Consider the following 21,947-nt stretch of genomic DNA (forward strand, 5'->3'; position numbering starts at 1 on the left):
CAGTTAACTATTAACATTGTCTTGTTCTTGCTATTGTTTCATCTTCAGTTCCCCAAAATGCAAATAATGTCACATCAACTGGACAAAATGAGACAAGCATCAATCTGCAGTGGGCTAAAGTAGACAACAATGTTAGCTTTGTTCTTCAGTTTGATGGCAGACAGGAAAATATTACTTCACCAAAAGGAAATGGACCAATATCTTACACTGTGACCAACCTTCATCCTCAAACAAAATACACATTTACCCTCATCTCTGTGTTTGAGAACGTCACAAGCACTGGAGTCTTCTTTTCTGCAGTAACTGGTAAGATGTGACCCTCATGTAATTGATAAAAGCGATTTCAAACCAAAGTCAGCAATCAAAGTCAATTCAAAAAGCACACAGTTAACTATTATTATTGTCTTGTTCTTGCAATTGTTCTATCTTCAGCTCCCCAAAATGCAGGAAATGTCACATCAACTGGACAAAATGAGACAAGCATCAATCAGCAGTGGGCTAAAGTAGACAACAATGTTAGCTTTTTTCTGCAATTTGATGGCAGACAGGAAAATAATACTTCACCAAAAGGAAATGGACCAATATCTTACACTGTGACCAACCTTCATCCTCAAACAAAATACACATTTACCCTCATCTCTGTGTTTGAGAACGTCACGAGCACTGGAGTCATCTTTTCTGCAGTAACTGGTAAGATAAGACCCTCATGTAATTGATAAAAGCGATTTCAAACCAAAGTCAGCAATCAAAGTCAATTCAAAAAGCACACAGTTAACTATTATTATTGTCTTGTTCTTGCAATTGTTCTATCTTCAGCTCCCCAAAATGCAGGAAATGTCACATCAACTGGACAAAATGAGACAAGCATCAATCTGCAGTGGGCTAAAGTAGACAACAATGTTAGCTTTGTTCTTCAGTTTGATGGCAGACAGGAAAATATTACTTCACCAAAAGGAAATGGACCAATATCTTACACTGTGACCAACCTTCATCCTCAAACAAAATACACATTTACACTCATCTCTGTGTTTGAGAACGTCACAAGCACTGGAGTCCTCTTTTCTGCAGTAACTGGTAAGATAAGACCTTCATGTAATTGATAAAAGCAAATTGAAACCAAAGTCAGCAATTAAAGTCAATTAAAAAAAAACACAGTAAACTATTAACATTGTCTTGTTCTTGCTATTGTTTCATCTTCAGTTCCCCAAAATGCTGAAAATGTCACATCTACTGGACAAAATGAGACAAGCATCAATCTGCAGTGGGCTAAAGTAGACAACAATGTTAGCTTTGTTCTTAGGTTTGATGGCAGACAGGAAAATATTACTTCACCAAAAGGAAATGGACCAATATCTTACACTGTGACCAACCTTCATCCTCAAACAAAATACACATTTACCCTCATCTCTGTGTTTGAGAACGTCACGAGCACTGGAGTCATCTTTTCTGCAGTAACTGGTAAGATAAGACCCTCATGTAATTGATAAAAGCGATTTCAAACCAAAGTCAGCAATCAAAGTCAATTCAAAAAGCACACAGTTAACTATTATTATTGTCTTGTTCTTGCAATTGTTCTATCTTCAGCTCCCCAAAATGCAGGAAATGTCACATCAACTGGACAAAATGAGACAAGCATCAATCTGCAGTGGGCTAAAGTAGACAACAACGTTAGCTTTGTTCTGCAATTTGATGGCAGACAGGAAAATATTACTTCACCAAAAGGAAATGGACCAATATCTTACACTGTGACCAACCTTCATCCTCAAACAAAATACACATTTACCCTCATCTCTGTGTTTGAGAACGTCACAAGCACTGGAGTCATCTTTTCTGCAGTAACTGGTAAGATAATACCTTCATGTAATTGATAAAAGCATATTTAAACCAAAGTCAGCAATTAAAGTCAATTAAAAAAACACACAATTCGGTATGAACCTTCCCTGGGTCCTGGTATTTTTTTATCTTCAGCTCCCCAAAATGCAGAAAATGTCACATCTACTGGACAAAATGAGACAAGCATCAACCTGCAGTGGGCTAAAGTAAACAACAATGTTAGCTTTGTTCTGCAGTTTGATGGCAGACAGGAAAATATTACTTCACCAAAAGGAAATGGACCAATATCTTACACTGTGACCAACCTTCATCCTCAAACAAAATACACATTTACCCTCATCTCTGTTTGAGAACGTCACAAGCACTGGAGTCTTCTTTTCTGCAGTAACTGGTAAGATGTGACCCTCATGTAATTGATAAAAGCGATTTCAAACCAAAGTCAGCAATCAAAGTCAATTCAAAAAGCACACAGTTAACTATTATTATTGTCTTGTTCTTGCAATTGTTCTATCTTCAGCTCCCCAAAATGCAGGAAATGTCACATCAACTGGACAAAATGAGACAAGCATCAATCTGCAGTGGGCTAAAGTAGACAACAATGTTAGCTTTGTTCTTCAGTTTGATGGCAGACAGGAAAATATTACTTCACCAAAAGGAAATGGACCAATATCTTACACTGTGACCAACCTTCATCCTCAAACAAAATACACATTTACCCTCATCTCTGTGTTTGAGAACGTCACAAGCACTGGAGTCCTCTTTTCTGCAGTAACTGGTAAGTTATGACCCTCATGAAATTGATAAAGGACATTTCAAACAAATTTCAGCAATCAAAGTCAATTCAAAAAGCACACAATTCAGTATTAACATTGTATTTTGCCTGGTATTGTTTTATCTTCAGCTCCCCAAAATGTAGAAAATGTCACATCTACTGGACAAAATGAGACAAGCATCAATCTGCAGTGGGCTAAAGTAGACAACAATGTTAGCTTTTTTCTGCAATTTGATGGCAGACAGGAAAATATTACTTCACCAAAAGGAAATGGACCAATATCTTACACTGTGACCAACCTTCATCCTCAAACAAAATACACATTTACACTCATCTCTGTGTTTGAGAACGTCACGAGCACTGGAGTCCTCTTTTCTGCAGTAACTGGTAAGATATGACCCTCATGTAATTGATAAAAGCAAATTTAAACCAAAGTCAGCAATCAAAGTCAATTAAAAAAACACACAATTCGGTATTAACTTTGCCTTGTGGCTGGTATTGTTTTATCTTCAGCTCCCCAAAATGCAGAAAATGTAACATCAACTGGACAAAATGAGACAAGCATCAATCTGCAGTGGGCTAAAGTAGACAACAATGTTAGCTTTGTTCTTCAGTTCAATGGCAGACAGGAAAATATTACTTCACCAGTAGGAAATGGACCAATATCTTACACTGTGATCAACCTTCATCCTCAAACAAAATACACATTTACCCTCTTCTCTGTGTTTGAGAACGTCACAAGCACTGGAGTCATTGTGTCTGCAGTAACTGGTAAGAGTTCTTGTTATTATTGGATTTTCCATTATACATTCCTGTCTTTAGAATTTTGTTAATGTGTAAATACCCTAAATGTTATGTTAACTAGTTATTGTATATCTAGAGTTCTTTTTTAGTTTTTTCTTCTTCGATATTTTTTTGTATTTTTTTTACAGTTTTGGTAGTTTTTCCTTAAGCCAAAACATCCTAGTAGAAGACCAACATTTGCAAAATTTTAATACACTATATTTCTTCTTTATGAAATAGCTTTGATTTTATAATAGATCAGATGTGAATTATCATTGTCCCATTTTATACAGCACATGTTTTCAGGTTTATCTTCTATGGTAAAATAATAATAAAGCAAATCCCTTTATTTTGAACATTAAATTTTAGATTGTATACATTTTCTGCCACTGTGAGTTTTACTTTAATTTAAACTCTTTTTACTCTTATAAGGGTGGATCTGAAGACAATGACTTAATAATTAGTAAAATATACATAGAATATTTTGCAAGTATCTTATAATACATTTTTTAGGTCTTGTAGATATTGACTAACAACTATGATTTTGTCCTATGTGGCATCTCCTCTGCTACACTAATTTGTACTTCACCTGCAGACAAAGTGCACAGTAAGTGGAACTTTTTTCTTAAATAATTTTTAGTTTAATATTTTGCCTTTACAAAAATGAAATTATCATTAAAAAGTTGAACATTCTTTTGTAAGAAAACAATATTTCTTCTGTTAAGTTGACTATTATATTATTATTTTTGATAAAATGAAAGTTTTGCCTATCAAACTATTTTTTAACAGAATTTATTAAGACACTGATCATCAGAATCAATTCATCTAGCCTGAGTGCTTCACAAATAGAAGAACTTGTGAAAGAGGTAAGATTTATTTATTTTTATTATTTTAAAACTGCAATAAATATCTTCTATAGTTTTGTTTTTAAAAAACATGTTCAACTGTATTTTAATGTGTTTCTTTTATTACATTTAGCATCTCAAAAAAATTGAAAAGTCTGCAGACTTAATAAAATTTACCAGGAGGACATGAGAGGCGAAGACAAAAGTGGATTCTGGAAATTTCTACACAGTTTTTTTATTTTGCATCTTAGTACACGTATAATAAAATAAATAGGTAATGTTTTTGCTTTTTTATTTTATTTTGTATAACTTCTTATGTATTGTTTTAATGTTTAAATAAATATACCATTGATTTTAGGCCTCTTAAAGTAAAATGATCTAGATTAGGCATTTCTACTGTAAAGATGTGTGTAAATATTCCCAGATGTGTACCGTATTAGCAATATTGAGCTCAAATGTCTAAGAAAACCATGAAATGTTTAGAAAACAATGCAAGTGTGTAACTATTTCTTTTTTTTTTTATGCCAAATGTTAAAACTGGGTTTAAACCAGACCCGGCTTGTTATACAAGAAACTACATGCAGTTTGTTGTGCATGTAGGAGGGTCTCTTACAATGTTATCCATGCTGTCACAACTCAGCATGAATTTTTGCATTTTTGTGGTTAACCTTTTATGACCTTGCAGTTTCACAGGTTTTTTTTTAGTGCAATTTTGCATGCTTTTGCTTCTGTTCTTTCTTTTTTTTAATACAATTTGAGTTTATTATTGCAACAAAAAGCTTGAACAACCAGAATGTTTGTTCCACAAAAGAGGCAAATGGCCAAACTGTTCTTGTTTTTCAGCATTACAAAGTAAAAGACAATATGAGCAAATTCTCTTCTCTGTGATTCATTTGATTTCTTCATGACTGTTCAGCTTACCTGTTTCTCACAGCACACATTGTGTTGCATTTGTTAAGTCAGGCCCCGATTGGTGCAATTGTTCTGCATTTTACACACATTCAAATTTGAAAAATGTATGGAAATTGACTAATAAAACAGTTTTTATTTTTGAAAGGAACTCCTTGGCATTGTGCAGTAGAGTTTAAGGATGACTAATTCTTGGACACTCAGTTAGCAGCTTCTGAAATCGGAATATAAGTCTTTTCCATCAGGATTCTTTGCTGTTCTACTGCAATGATGTTTCTTTTATATCAAACTCTTAATACAAGTTTATACAGACATGGTATTTGAATTAATTTCTCTAAACAAAAAATGTCTTCCATTTTACTTTAAGACTTGCCTAAATCTAGATATGTAGCTAAGATGTGCTACTCCCAGTCAAGTCTGCATGTCTCTTTGCATTCTATTGTGACACAGCAGGTGGTGCAATTTACTAATTGTCACTTGGAAGAATCATCACCTTTAGTCTAAAAAAATATATATTTCTTTGCTTTCTTCATTCCTTGATCGGCTTGTTTGGTTTCTGGAAAACGTGCTGAATGTGCTGAAATCTACATGAAAACAACAGACCTTTGAACAACTTTTAGTTTGAATGAGATCTTTGTAGACACAAATGGGAGCCTTCTGTAGACGATGACTATGATTCAAGCATTTCACTACTGTAAAGTGTTTGATATCAGCGCACAGCTGCTTTTCTCAGCTTCAGAATTTGTTGAGATTATGTTAATTGCGTAAACGGTTGAAAAGAACGGTTGAAACTCAGGTGTTAAAGGGTTGACAATGTTGATTTTACATTTTGCCAAAAATTTGCTAAAAGTACCACAGCGCTCTTTACTTACTAATTATGTTCCTGGTAACTCCACCATGTGACTTGACAGCTTGGGGAATTCTTTAGTGAAATGTACGACTAGTCAAGGCTGCTGTTATGCTAGTAATGTATTTATGACTCACAGCCCATAAAGACATTACAGTCATGTTAGGTAGTTGCACGAAAAAGCCACACTTTAATGCTTCTATAAAAAAATGACAAATCTTTTACAGCTTGTTTTGGACAAAAGCTTCTTCCTCTATCACAGTAATCCATAAGAATGAACTAAGGAATTAACGTAACACACTTTACTTTGATATAGACAGAAATTAAAAATGTGGAGTTGAATATGTCCACTTTGCTTTTCCTGTATTGTAAATCTTTTTTTCATTTATTTATTTTTTTAAACTTGTTCTGTCCAACAGCTGAGCAAACAGATGAGAGCTGAAAGCCTTTTGTGTTGGACATATTTTACTTTTACAATAGGGGTTATGAATGTTATGATACACTAGATGTATATTTAAATAAACCCCTTTTATAATTTCAGCTAAACTTTAGTCATGTTAATTACATTTGTAAATATTTTTTGTTGGACCAGACGGCAAAGAAAAGGAGGAAAGAAGAGAGAGGGATAAAAAATAGGCGGGGGTTAGACGGGTGATTATAGTAGCGAGGGTGAGATCATGAAGCGTCAGAAAGCAACAAGTTGCTGGAGCTTTAGAATCACAACTGACAGGTTAAGATGCATGAAAAAACAAAAATTGGTGAGGCCTGTCCACACACACACTCAAACGTTACAAACACACCTGTTGGCTACAAAAGTGTTCACTCATAAGCAAGTCTAAATGGACATACTACCACTAACATTCACACACGCCTACTTATGCATTCATACATGTGAAACATTTCATTCAGTCACACAAACTGTTTGTGAAAAGTTGAGATAGCACCTGTGCTCGAGTGAGTGCTTATTTTCTTCTGGGGTGGATGATGGAATGCAAAAAGAGGGAGAGAGCCCAGCCATCCCCCCACCAAGACCCCCACCGCAGCAGCAGTGGCAGCTTGGACCCCCCCAACACCCAGACAGTACAGCAAATGGCGAAAGACAGCCTGCTGGGCAACCACATCCGCTACCCCAGGCAGGGCCGCACCTCCGCGCCCCTGATGGAATGTAAAAAGAAGGAGGTAGAGTTCCCAGCCATCCCCACACCAAGACCCCCGCTGTAGCACCAGCGGCAGCCAGAACCCTCCAACACCCGCACGGTAGCAGAAAGAGAACAACTGCCCTCTGGGCGATCACATCTGCCACCCAGGCCAGGGCCAGCAGGACCGCCACGGTGTCCCCAGAGAGCGCCCACAGCCCCAGACGACCACCTCATCACCAACCGCCCAGAACTTCTGGGTGGGTAGTGCACTCAATTGAAATCTGATGCTTGCTGGCAATAATGTCCAAGCACCCCCTCCTACCAAGGGGCCTACATGCCTAAGGTGCAAATAAAACCGAGAAGGGGGGAGGCTTTTCCATGCAGCAACCATGGGAGGGGGACCACTGCCAAGTAGCTCCTTCCCCCCAAGGTGCATCGCAGGCTTAACCCTCCCCCCCATCATCCTAATAAAGGATTATAAGAAGATGGTAAGTCGGGGACAGCTGGTAGACTGTCCCCTCGGTGGTCAAACAGCCATCCCCCAGCAAAGGGCTCAGGGCTCCTCAGCCCAGGGATCCCATCTCCTGAAGCTCCAACCCCCCAGGCCTTACACAACCCACCCCGCACAGGGAGAGATAGAAGACAGAAACCCTCTCCCTGGCAGTCCCCCATCCCCCCAGGACTGGGCCAACAAGCCCCGCACCGCCCCCCCAGATCCCGCAATCATGGTAGGTGTCACCTAGAGTGACCTCAGGCCCTAGGAGAGTTGCACCGCCCCTTCCCAGAGCCAGGAAAGGAGTAATCACAGCCCCAGGTGCACATGGCCAGCCCATCCAGCGCCGCCGGAACCCTCCCTGAGAAGGGCCATCCCCCCCCCGGCACAGGCAAAAAGACCACCCCCCAAGTCAAGCCAGAACACCACTCAACCTCCCCAACCACGCACCACCCGAGCCCGGAAGACCACGCAGCACCCCAGCACACCCCACCCAGGCACCGGACCCGACCCCCGACTAACGAAGTCCCCACCATCCCCCACCGGGCACCGGAAGGCCCTGACCCCCACTCCAAACCAAGGTAGACACACAAGGATTAGAGGATTAGCAACGACCAGGCACCCCACCCCCTAAGTCATGGAGTTATGGGAGAATCTTCTTCTTGAATCTTTGGAGGAAGGATGTTCGACCTGCTTCTAATTGTCTGGGACATTTCTGTTAAGTCAATAAAAAAGTTCAATCAAAAATTTACTAAAATAAATACCGGACACCAGCCATTAAATGCTTTACACTTGTCTATTACAAGGTTTAAATGACCAAATCTTCTCCAATGTATAGATATCTAGTGAAAGTGCAAAAAAGAAGTGAAATTAATCATTCATAGTGCTTGGTTACCACTTTTTTTAACTGTTAGGTTGCAGCTCTTTTGAATCAATCTGGTGTGATATGATAGTAGAAGAGTTTGTTTTACATTAGAAAGCAGAAGCAAAATGTTTGTTTTGCTGTTCATACTGGATTGGACACATTCCTGTCCAAACAAAGAGAAGGCATAGTTTAGTGATGGTCCTATTAGATAGAATATACCTAGCCCCGCCCTAACAATGAGTTCTTAAAAGGAGGGCAATCATTGGCGAGAAGGAAATGTCACACAACCTCCTTGAAGAATATGAATGGTTAGAAGCACTATAATTTAAAATAGGAACTCTAAATAATAAATGGTAAGTAACTTTTGTCTTTTGCATGTTTGCAGACTTTAGTGTTAAAATTCTCAAAACTTTATCATTTAAATAATTAAGTGCTTGGAGTTTAAAATGTGTTCTTTCTTTCTTTTGCTAAGGTTTGAATCATGGATCTCTGGCTGTTTGTTTGTGCGCTTGCAGGTTTGTTTATTTTTTAGTGATTTTAATCTAATATTTTTGTCCTTTTGAGTTGTAGTAGAAGTAGATCATATTCACATTTTTTAACACGGCAAATAACTGATGATGAATGTCCTTATAGTTAACAATGCTTGATTGCTGTAATGATGAACAAGCTAACAGATTAAGTTAGTCAGGAATCTCTGTGGTTCATCATGTTTGCAGATGACCTAGTGATGTGTAAAGAGAGCAAGCAGGAGGTGAAGGAGCATTCAGAGAGGTGAAGGTTTGCTTTGACGAAGAATAATGGTCAGCTGCATGAAGACAGGGTAGCCTTAAGTTATTGAAAGGGATTAAAATGAATTGGTGAGGTTAAAGGTAGCAGAGGTGAAGACAGTGAAGGACTTTAGGGTCAACAGTTCAGAAATAGTATGGGAAAGAGGTAAAGAGGTGTACGCAAGCAGGCTGGAACAGGTGGGGGATGGTTGCAGGTAAGATAACTGACAAAAGACTGTCAGTAAGAATGAAAGAAAAAGTGTAGAAGTCTGTGGTGAAAGCAGTCGTTTTGTTGGTTGGGACTCTGAGAAAGAGACAGGTCGCAGAGATGGAGGTTAGCAGTGATGAAGATTTTAGGAGAGATGAGTATGGATAGGATCGGGAATGTATCTGTCAGAGGAACAACTGTTGTTAAATGTTTTCGAGATAAATGCAGTGAAGCAGATTGAGATAGTTTGGTCATGGAAGTCCTTCCATGTGAGGAAGAAGGCATTTGGTGAGAGTTGGTAGACAAAAATAATTCAGTTTATTTTTTGGCATATCCCTTCAGGGGTCGCCACAGCGTAAAAGTTTTCATTGATTCACACAGGTGGTAGAAACAACCCTGTATTTTATCTGGGATGGGTACCAACACATAGTTGGTCCCCATACAGCAGTGCAAAGGGTCTTGCCAAAGATCCGGACCCACACTGGATGAAGCTGATCGCTCTGGACAGAGGCAGAAAATAAATTTGGAAAAGACTAGATAGGGCAAAGAAATGTGTCCATTATGACCTCAAAAAGGAATGGCTCAAAGAGTTAAATTAAACTAAATCATGTTAATTGCGTTCACGGTTAAAGAGTAACAGTAGTTTAAAGAATGTCAACACTGGTTCTAAAACTCAGGTGTTTAAAGGGTTGACATTGCTAGTGTTGCATTTGCAAAATATTTGCAAAAAGTACCACAGCACTCTTTACTAATGATGTTCCTGGTAACGCCACCATGTGACTTGACAGTTTGGGGAGATCTTTAGAGAAATGTTCAACTAGTCAAGTCTACTATTATGTTAGCAATGTATTTATGACTCACAGCCCATAAAGAAGTTACATTCTAGTTAGGTAGTTGCACAAAAAATCCACACTTTAATGCTTCCATTAAAAAAGAAAAAAACTTTTATAGCTTGTTTTGACAAAAGCTCTTTCATTTATCACAGTAATCCATAAGACTGAACTAAGGAATTAATGTAACACACTTGATAAACTGATCTTTACTTTGATATCGACAGAAAAGAAAAATGTGGAGTTGAATGTGTCCACTGTGCTTTTTTTGTTTTGTAAATCTTTGTACTTAGATATTCATAATTCTACTGATCTGTCATTTTGTGTTTTTGACAGGTTATACAACTTCCCTTTACTTTCCATATAAAGGTTCCCCATTTTTACTTTACTAACAGTCAAAAACACCATTGATGGGCTTCTTTTCTACTTTGGATTTGGAGCTTTGATGCATTTTGCCGAGCTGCAATCCCACAATCAAACTATGTCACAATTTATTTCTGCTCATTTTTTTAGAAAAAGTCTACAGTTTCATACAATTTACTTTAAAGTCTTATCAGTTTACAAGTGTAATAAAAACTTGGCAATGTTTTAAAAAATAGAAAATTGCATCAGAAGAAAAATACTTTCATTAAGGCATAAAGTACCAGTGGAATCTGATCAGACTGGTTAGAGTGGAGATTACAGTAAACAGACTTTTTTTAAATAGTCAATAAAGGGAGGAAGTAACCGGAACTGCAGGGGTATTTTTTATTTTAATTCAAAATTAACAAAAATAAACTGGATTTAAAGGCAATCACAAAATCTTTTTAAAAACATGTTGATTTTGCAAATGTGTTCCCAGAACTATTTTTGGCTTCAGCATTAAAATGAATACTTTTAGCGACACAGTTACAAGTAATCAGTTGATCATGTGTGATTTTATATCATGTACATTCAGCTGAACACCATATTTCAACATTTCTAAAACACCCTAGCCCTGTGTTATTTTCACAGAATTGCTGGTTTCACAGGTCACTACTATAAGAAAGTTATGAAAATACAACATGCAGAGCAAAGATAACGACTTCTTTTCAAGATTTTTTAAAGCAGAAATTCGGGTAGGATGACTGTCTGACTGACTTACATGCTTACTGCTGCTGCCTCCAAGAGAACTGCCAGCTTTCATGTTCATTTCCTTGTTTTGTTGCACTTTGCAGCACAACTTCTAAGAGAATAGAGCAGATAGGTAGAGGTAACTCCGGGGTTCTCATGCATTTTACTGTATTTACTTTAACATGTTTGTTTGTCTTTTCTCTGTATTGGACTTCCACCTGTAATTTATTGCAATTTGCTATGTTATCCACAACACAAAACTAACTTATTTACATTTTTCACAAAGACCTGTGAAAGCAATGTTAAGACAAAAAAAAAACCTTTCAAATGCATTTTGCTAAAATATCACAATTGAAATACATTCAAATTTCTTTCATGTTTCAGGAGCACATAGGTAAGTTGTGACTAAGACTTTATTGTTGTTGAGATCACATAAAACTACAGAATGACTTCCTGTTTCGCCAATGTTTCAGTTTGTAAAATACAAATCAGTGTTTTACAGAAAATGTTTTTCAATGAGTAGCAGTTTGCATTGTCCCAGCTAGACATCAGGCATTACAGCATTATGGAAGATCATAAAAACTGTTTATAATAAAACAAATATAAAACACCAAGTAGATTATGTCTATTAATAAATATTACCTCTATCAATCCTTCAAATACATGTGCTGTTTTCTTTTTTCAGTTTTGTCAAATGCAGAAGGTTTCGTACCATTCAGTCAAAATGAGACCAGCATCACTCTGCAGTGGAATAGAGGGAACAGCAATGACAGCTTTGTTCTCCAGTTTAATGGAACAGAGACAAACATCAGTGCACCAGATGGAGATGGACCAATGTATTACACTGTTTCATCCCTCACTGCTGGAACCAAGTACACCTTCACTCTCTTTTCTCGCTCCTCTCTCGCTAGAGTCAACATCACTGCAGCAACTGGTGAGATATTTTAGAATAAGAAGTTTTTCCAAATGAAACTTTAAAAATTTGGTTTGAAGAAATATATCATGTTAAAACAATTCTACAAAATAAAACAAAGGTAACTCCAAACTTTTACATTTCATACTTTATATACTTACTACCATATGCAAAAAAGAAAATTGTGTACAAAGCAAATAAAAAAGAATTCAAAATACACACCAGACTATTTTCAAGCGTTCATGTCAATTTATCATCACTTCTGCAGTTTAGGCAGGAAAAGGTTTGGTTAACTGAGTTACTTTACTAGCCTGGTTTATTATTTTAGAGATTTCTGTTTGGTTTTTGGTGGAGGAAAACAGAGATTTTATACTTCAGATGAAAGACAGTTTGATGAATGACCTGTGGACAAGAGGTAAAATGTCCTTGTTGACACCAAAACTTCTTTATTGCAACAAATGGAGACATCCGTGAACATGTGTTTACACAGTCTCCAAGTTTTTGAACTAGCATTGTTTCTAGTCATTGTTCCTAGTCATCTAAAGCTAAATACCTGCGCCACCTGCTGGTCATCTATTGTAAGTGGTTGTAAAAAGTCTACTGAGCTTTTTCTTATGGATCCACAGCACAACTCCTTTATCTGTTCTATGTTAAGTTCAAAAGAGCTTGGTCTGGATGGGGGGGGATCGTCTGCGTCCGGGGCTGGGCCCCCGTCGTCTCTGGTCCCGGGGGTGGCTTCGTGCCATCCTGGTTGGCCTGCCTGTGCCCTGGGGCACCTCCTGTTGGCTTGGCTGGGGCTGGTGGGGGGTGGGGGCGGAACACTCAGCTGGCTGGGGGGGGTGGGGTTGCTTGTGGTCGGCGGGGGACGTCTGATGGGTCCGGGGTTCAGGCGCCTGGAAACCAGAGCTCCCATTGGGGACCCGATTGCCTGGGGCAGGGGCTCTGTTCTACGGCCCTGGGGGTGGTGTCTAGACCTTATCCTCCCTGGCTATGTGGTCTTGGGGGGCTGGTGATGGGGGGCTGGTGCACTCTGCGGTGCCTCTGCCGAACTGGTTTTGGCGACAGGGATACAACAATACCAATGTATGTTAGATCATGACAAGTCTCCCTCTTTACACATAACACCTCACCAAGGAGCCTGGGAGTTGATAGTGGGGGTTAAACTAAATAAATAGATAAATAAACAAGAAAATAAATAAATATATAAAGACAATTATGAATCAGTAATAAGGGGGGAAAAGACAAACAACTGAGGAAAAAATAAATAGGGTTAAATAGACCCCCCCCCCACCACCACCACCACCAATCAAGCTTTGCTTGCTTTAGACACATAGAGAACATTGGTGGAAGCATGCACCAATTTTAATTGCACCCCGCTAAGACACACAACACACACATACACACACAACAGGAGGGCGATAGTCACATTGCTCCCTGTCCCCTGCCTCCCAGGCTGAGTGGGATGGGCTGGCGTCTGCTGCCGGGGTGTTGGTGGCGATGTGGGGGCTCCTGCGTCCCTGATCTTGCTGCCCTTTTTCCGTGCACGGAGGGAGTCTACAACATCTGAGCGGGCTGGACGGCATCCCCTGTGGCTGGATGGGGCCCCTCTCTTGGGCATACCAGGACACCCCAATCTTTTTTTTCTCCATCGTTGCTCACAGCAACTAGAGCCTGGTCTTCAGGCTCACCATCCCCTGGCCTTGTATGGGGCCTCAGCTGGTCGGCTGCGTCCGCCTTCCCACTCAGGCGGTTGGTTTCTGCCACTTCCCCCCTCTTGATCTCAGTGGGGCTGGCGGGCAGGTTGCACGGGTGTGCAGTGTGGGCTAACCATGGGCTGTGCCGGTCCACTTCCGGGGTTGGGGGCGGGCTGGGGCTCAGGACTCCCAGGCGGTGGCGTGCCTCTCGTCTGGGCACCGGCGTAGGTCTTGAGCATTGGGTATAGGCCGGGCGGCGCCTTGGGGTGGGGCGGGTCCCTGCTGGGGCCGGGGCTCTGGGCGTTTTTCTGTTCCTCCTTGTCCTCGGCCGGGGGGCTGCTAGGACCTGACCTCCGTCTCTCTTTTTGTGGTGGGGGTACGGTGCACGGGAGGGTGGTTGCTCCTGGATCTTTGTGTGATGGTGAGGCTGATGGATGCCTGAATCGGCCGGGTTGCTGCGCTGTCTGCCCCTTGCTCTGGGGTGTGGTGGGCTGGGCCCCCTGCCTTTGCTGGAGCATTCAGTGTGGTCAGGGTACACTCTATGAGGCTCACATTCATTCAATTATACTTCTAACCTGTAAAAAGTTGTTTGCAGACTATCTTTTCTTTTGTTGCTGTGTGAACTAAGTTATGTAATTCACTTATGACACTTTTATGTTTTAACTTTGTAATATCGACTACCCCCCACTCTAACCTCTTATCCCACATCTCTGACATCCCACTCTGTTTCTTTCTCTCCTTTTTTGTTTTTTTTTTCCGTCCTGTCCAACAAGGAATGCATACAAATATAATTTTTATAAATGAAGATTAGCCTCAAATACATCAAACAGTTTTTAAATATTCTAACTTAACTTTTATTTCATTTTTTAGAAAAAAAAAGCTGCACCTTCCAACCTTTGGGTTGTCCGGGTACAGAGTGTCGTAGAGGGTAGCGGCTAAATCTTAAATGGAGTTTAGGTGTGTCGCTCCCTTGAGGCTTGCGTTGTCACCTCAAGGGACAACATGAAAATGGAAAGCACGATTATTTTGTGTGTTGGAAGTGAATCGTGAAGTACAGTGTTTGTCCCTCATGCATTGTGGGAGTTACGTTATAAAAATAACTCGCAATAGGTGGAATCCACCATGGTGGCGCAGTGGTTAAGGCACCAAGAAAATGAATGGATGGATGCGGAATCCACAAAGTAGGATCTTTGGAAAAGGCTATAAAACTCTCCACTACACACAGTTTTCTCAGACAGACATGAACATTTTCACACCTTTCTATCCTGGTTAAAAACTCCCGAAGTTCAAACCATAGAAAAATATGTCCATTTTTATAGAATGAAAACAAAGATATAGTCACAATTGAAAATGTATGTAGATTTAGTGAACTGAATGTATTCTGTTCAGGCACAGGGACAGATTGGTTGACAAGATCGGAAGCCGATTAGGACACAGAACACAGTGCGCTTTAACCCTTGTGCCATCTTAGATGACCCCACCCTTACATTGACGTGTTCTCCCTACCATGATAAAGGTGGAAAGATTTCATGTAATCCATGGACACCAGTGGAGATCACAAATCATTGAAGAAAAAAGGTTCAGAGCACTGTCTAGTGGGTCTAGATGACCCAACTCCCAATGTTAAAGTGCCTAGGAGAGCACAAGGTTTAAAAACAAGCACAAAAAAATGCATACAGGGTTGCAGTGAAAATAAGTAAGCTGCATGCACCTATGACGTCTGGGTGATGCTGTCGTACAGTCACCTTAAGCCACACTTTAGTCATTCATATAGTGCTAGTACTGGTCCTATTGGGCTGGTCTGCAGTTGTGATGGAAAGATTACTTTTTTTTCAAAGCCAACTCTCAAGGAGATGACTCTTTAAATTTTTATTTTTTAATAACTTTGTAAAAATGAATGGTTTGGGACTTGAAAAACCTTACATATGTAGTGTTTTTGAGAAGCCAAAACGATTGCATAATGTGTGCATTTATGCTGTTATAAAACAGTTCTTTCGTTTGTTTTACATTTCATTTCAAATAATTTCTGATCTCGGCAAAATTTATAATACACAGGAAAAAAACGTGTTTGAGTAGTGTTTCAAGATGGCTCGAAGAGAAAGGAAGCCTTGTCGTAGTGTTTTTTTGAAAGATTTTCATAACCTCTGTTTTATTTATATGAGAACAATATGAGAAATTAGCTCATCAAGAAGCAAATGATGACAAGTAGCTTTATCTAATACCTGCCCAAATTGGGCTTATAATGCTAAGGTGAATAGAAAAAACAATTTTCCACATTATGATTTTATATTAAACTCATGTATTTTCTATTCAAACATAAAACAACAGCTGTTATTTTACTTATTTTTTTTTTTACTGCCAGCTCCGCAAAATCCAGAGTACTTCCAAGTTGTGGGAAAAAAAACTGATACCAGCATCACTCTCCAGTGGAGTAAGGTCACCAATGCCAGCTACATCCTGCAGTTTAACAGCCAGTTGAGGACAATTCCTGCACCAAGAGATGGACCAGTAACTTACACAGTGGTGTCTCTCAACGCAACAACGGAATACATATTTACCCTTTTTTCTGTGTTTGAGAATATTACAAGTTCTGGAGTACAACTAAGAGTTTTTTCTGGTAGGTTATTTTTTTGTACCTTCAAAGAGAAAAACATAATTACACAAGTATATAATATTTTAATGTTATATCAGTAATTGATGCTAAAAAGTGATGATATAGCTGTCATCATGGAAACTGCTGGATTTATATTTTACTTTTTCTACTTTGAAAGCCAAATGCTTATACAGTGTATTTATATTTTCCTTTTTTCTTAATTTAAATATATACCACCAGCATATTTATATAGTACGTGACTACCTTCTTAAAAGGCCCAAAGCGCTTTACAGTCACACCCATTCACCCATTCACACACTGATGGTGGCTCTGCTGCTGAACACTGGCGTCAATCTATAACCATCATGAGTATTGTGAGATTGATTTTTTTTACACAGAGCTGTAAAGTTTGCTTCGTTACACCCAATAGTCATTGTCAGTATAACGCTGAGGTGGGCAGAGGAACTTTATTCTAGCATCCCATGGGGGGGGGGGGGTCATTATACTGTGTAGGTTCCAAGGAGTGACGTCTGAGATGATACGTCCACTAAATGTATATGTTAATAAATAGAAGATCAATAAGAATACTGGTAAGAACAGGAGAGTAAGAATAAAGCAAAATGCTTTGTTTTATTCTATACTTTGCAGAAGTCTAAAAGATCTTCATGATATACAGTTACTTTTAAAGTTATTTATCTTTAACACCTTCATGACATGTGTCGCTACTTCCTAGTGTACCATTAAATCCAAGACTTCACTTAATTTAGCATCATATTAAACAGGAAAAGTGAAGTTCTTTTATAGTTAGAAATTAAGTCCGATGTGCAGGGGTAATTGTTCAGATAAATACAGTTGATTAAAAATATCAGTAATAAAAAATTGATTTTTCAATTATTGTCTGGAAATAGTTGTAAAACTATTTCCAGGAGGAGCCGGTTTAGCTCGTGCTGGTTTGCGGCATCTTCCGTCCGTGAAACCAGGGTTCGACTCCGGGCTGCTCCCTGTTCCCTTCTCTACTTCTGTGCCGGTCCCAAGCCCGGTTGCTTTGAGAGGGTTGCGTCAGGAAGGGCATCCGGCGTAAAACATTGCCAAGTCTACCATGCGACTCGTTCGCTGTGGCGACCCCCGATGGGAAAAGCCGAAAGAGAAACGTCTGGAAATAGTTGTAAAAATTATCCAGCTTGTTTCTTTTGAGGCCAAATTGCTTCATTTGAAATACATGTGCTGCCTGAAACATTTGCATAATTTTATTTAATGTGTTTATAGACAAAACACACCAGATAGTAATAAAATTTAAAGCCTTTAAATTTTACTGCTTAAGCATTTACATTTTTAAATATATTTGGGATGAAAAAAATATTCTTTTTTGTTTTTTAGCTCCTCAAAATGTGGAAACTTTCAGAATAATTCAAAAAACTGACAGCAGCGTCACTTTGCAGTGGAGTAAAGTGAACTTTGCCAGCTATGTTCTCCAGTACAATCAAGGATGGAAGAATATTTCTGCCTCAGATGGAGATGGACCAATAACTTATACAGTTACTTCTCTCAGTGCAAACACTGAATACACTTTTACTCTTTTCTCTGTGTTTGAAAACGCCAGAAGTGGTGGAGTTCAGCTTCAAGCTTTAACTGGTAAGATCTTTCACTTTAAACATTTATATTAAGAAACATTTAGTTTTTTATTTATCAAATAACTTTTTATGATGAACAGAATATTTTGTGTTGCTAGCACTTTTTTCTTTCAAGAATTTAAATCCTGATAATCAAAGTCAATAAGGGATCCCTTTCATCTAATTGATGTTGACTAGCGGTTGATTCATGGCATCTGGACTGAAAAAAATGCTTGGATGAATGGTGAAACGTTTTAGGGAAGAAGGCTGTAAGTCCAGGTTTACCGACCCAACTTCAAGACCTGAGAACTAAAGTGATTTCATTAAAAACCCGTAATTTCCTTTGACCTTTCATCTAAGAAAGAAACAACAATCAAACCATTAGATCTTGTTTTTTTCAAAACCTCTTTTTATGTCTACTAATGAAATTATTTTTATGTCTTTGATTGTTTTCTTACAAGATGAGCCGTATTCTCAATGTGGACAGACGTTTTGTCCTCCAGACCAGGACTGTGTCATCATCAATGGAACAGCTCAGTGTGGTGAAGCCTGTGAACATTACACTGAACTGAATGATAACTGGCTTTCTGAATATAACATAAATGGAAATTCATACTGTAGAGGAAGCTACTCCTCCCCTGAAGGCTGGTATCGCATGTTTGTGGGACAAACCAGCGCTCAGATTCCTGAAACTTGTCTACAAGACAGTAGATGCAGCAGTTATAACCATTTGCAGATGACACAACCTCATCCAACTCAATACAATCAAACTGTAACACGCTCTCTGTGTTATAGTTATGACAGTTACTGTTGCTATTACACATCAGACACTATTAAGGTCAAACTCTGCTATGGAGACTTCTATGTCTACAAACTTCAAAGACTGCCAGGATGCAACACTGCATATTGTGCAGGTAATATTTTGTCATCAGTTGCTTCGCTTTATCTTACTATAAATATTGTTTTAGCAATAGAGTTGAACTTCTTTTAATTAAAGAAAAAAATACATTGATACACATAAACTATATAAATCAGTCAGGATTAGATACATATTTGTTGGAACAAACATTCTATTATGAAGCTATCATTAGTAAACATTGACGGATGTTTCTTTCTGTTTCAGTTCCAAAGCACAGCTTCAGAGCAGCTGGTCAAGATGAAACCAGCATCACTCTACGGTGGAACAAAGTCAACAACAGTGTCAGCTTTGTTCTCCTGTTTAATGGCACAGAAACAAACATCAGTGCTCCAGCTGCAGATGACTCTGTAACTTACACAGTGTCATCTCTGACTGCTGCAACTAAACACACATTCACTCTGTTCTCTGTGTTTGACAATGTCAGAAGCAGTGGAATCAGCATTGATGCAGTCACTGGTATGTATAATGATTTGATTTGTACAATTTTAAAAATTCTTGAAGGCTAAATCTTTTGCAAGGAACAAGAGGCCTCACAGCTGCAGAACAACAGATGACAGCATTTATTTTACTGCATCTAAAAACATAGATTTTTAAAATGTCAAAATGTGGAATTCCCACGAGAATCAGTTAAAAAGTTGTCAAAATATTATTCAATTTAAATGGATGTATAAAATTTAACAAATTAGTTTGTACAAACTTGACTTATGATTGGAATTTTTGGAATGCATGTACTAAATGAATGGAATGTATTTACTGTTTATTTGAACGGTATGTGGGGAAATCTGAGCACAGGTGATGGTGTGAGAAATGTAAATAGGATGCAATGTTTAAAAGGGAGCAGACAATTATAAGAATTGTATTCTTCAATTCTGCTCCCTTCCAATCATGACAATGTTTAATAGGTAAGAGAAACGTAAACATTTGGGCATAAATAATTTTCATGAAAGGAGCAAATATATAAATGAAATGAAACTTGGTCATCAAACGTATTTAATGAAATTTTCAATATTTGTAAAATAAAATGGAACTTTTAGGGAACTAAAATGCAAAAAAAAAGATGTTTTTAACAAATTTTTGCTTTTTTAAGTCTAAAACCAGAGATTGTTTTGTAACAACAAACACGTCTGGAACATAAATTCACCTTAAGTATTTATATCACAACTTTCAAAACACCACTCTGTCAGCAAAAATATCTGTGGCAAAATCCAGATGACGCCTGATGAAGCAAAATGGCACATGTTAATAACTAAGAATGAATAGTAGCTATAGCTTAATCCTGTCATGTGTGCAGTTACTAGAAGGTTTCACATGAATCTCCTGGAAGTTCTGTCATATGTTTCTGTGAAATATGAAACTTTTCTAAAATAAAGACACCATGACTTGCTAGCATTGTTGCAAACATTTATGCATCCAGACAACAGCTTGTAGAACATTTATCAACTTTTAGCATCATGTCTTTCTTGCATAATCATTGCAATTACGCACATTCTTTTAGGATTTTCTTTAATTTACCGGCTTTGTATTTCAGCTCCTCCAAACCTACAAACACTCAGTTTACTTGGAACAAGTTTCAACAGCATCACTCTGCAGTGGAGTAAAGTGAACAATGCCAGTTATGTACTGGAGTATAATAATGGACGAAGGATCATTCCTGCATCAGATGGAGATGGACCAGTCACTTACACTGTCTCATCTCTCAGTGCTGGCACTTCATACTATTTCAGTCTCTACTCTGTGTTTGAGAATGCCAGAAGTTATGAGTCAGTTTCTCTAGAAATTTCTACTGGTAAGATCTTTACCTTAAATTATATACAAAAAAATGTCATTACAAAAAAACAAAATTTCAAAAATACTTCAGTAACTGTCTCAGAAAAACATGGTCTTAACCCTTGTCTATCCTAGGCACTTTACCATTGGGAGTGGGGTCATCTAGACCCACTGGACAGTGCTCTGAACCTTTTTTTCTTTAATGATCTTCACTGGTGTCAATGGATTACATGATATCTTTCCACCTTTATCCACCTTTGTCATGGTAGAGAGAATGTAAGGGTGGGGTCATCTAAGATAGCACAAGGGTTAAATAGTTTAAATTGCATGCAAATGTCACTTTTTTCTTAGTTTGCGTTTTAGGTTTTAGGGCGAGTTTACAAACAAAACTTTATTTTAAAGTACGAAATTTATGATAAATTAGACATAACAGTTATAGAGTTAAGTTGTAAATGCATTACTTTAAAACATACATTTACAAGAGAAATTTTAAAAAGTCATAAATGAACGTCTCATAAATCGTCTCCGGGACCCAAAATTGGAGAAACAAAGGAGTGCAAGAAACCAGATTTATTTTATTTAATTAACTTGAAGGAGCCCAGGTCCTGGAGAATACAATTAATGTACAGATGCTGAGAAGATAGGAGCGGTTTATGGATAAGAAATGATTTTGATAAGTCTGAGCAAAAACAGGTTTACTGGAATGAGGAGTGTGATCCGCAGAAATTAGGGTTGCACCAATTTACCTTTTTAATCAATACAAACTAAAGTCAAACATATAAACACACAATTTTCAAATTCCCCAAAACTAAATAAAACAAGTCCCTTTATTCTTTTGAGTCTCTTTAGGCTCTTTAGTCCCTCTTCCAGTGTTCAAACAGAAATTCCAATGTCCAGCTTTTTCTTTAATCTACAAGGAAACTTAAATCCCAAAAAAAGGAATGATTTCACCAATATGATTTTGTTTGTAGCTTTCACCCCTTAATCAAGTTTTCGTGGATAGATCATATCTTATTTTATTTCTCCTTTAGGTCCCTCGTAGTCTTCCCCAGCCTTTTTCCTTATCTT

At 38.3% G+C, this 21,947-nt stretch overlaps 3 long non-coding RNA genes across 3 annotated transcripts; all 3 read left to right on the plus strand.

Annotated features, from left to right (window-relative positions):
• The first annotated feature begins 3,862 nt into the window (after nucleotides 1–3,862).
• Nucleotides 3,863–5,111, plus strand: LOC111949214 (uncharacterized). Its single transcript, XR_002875232.2, has 3 exons — nucleotides 3,863–3,995; nucleotides 4,178–4,254; nucleotides 4,367–5,111. It is a non-coding gene; the product is annotated as an uncharacterized LOC111949214 (long non-coding RNA).
• Nucleotides 5,112–8,745: 3,634 nt separating this feature from the next.
• LOC144987185 (uncharacterized) lies at nucleotides 8,746–18,215 on the plus strand. The gene is made up of 4 exons (XR_013651058.1): nucleotides 8,746–8,839; nucleotides 8,959–9,001; nucleotides 12,069–12,317; nucleotides 17,961–18,215. It is a non-coding gene; the product is annotated as an uncharacterized LOC144987185 (long non-coding RNA).
• A 439-nt stretch (nucleotides 18,216–18,654) lies between these two features.
• LOC144987189 (uncharacterized) lies at nucleotides 18,655–20,898 on the plus strand. Its single transcript, XR_013651063.1, has 3 exons — nucleotides 18,655–19,107; nucleotides 19,317–19,568; nucleotides 20,641–20,898. It is a non-coding gene; the product is annotated as an uncharacterized LOC144987189 (long non-coding RNA).
• Nucleotides 20,899–21,947: the final 1,049 nt, after the last annotated feature.

Source organism: Oryzias latipes, chromosome 18 (assembly GCF_053564925.1).
Source record: "Oryzias latipes strain Hd-rR chromosome 18, Olatipes_Hd-rR_3.1".
NCBI lineage: Eukaryota > Metazoa > Chordata > Actinopteri > Beloniformes > Adrianichthyidae > Oryzias > Oryzias latipes.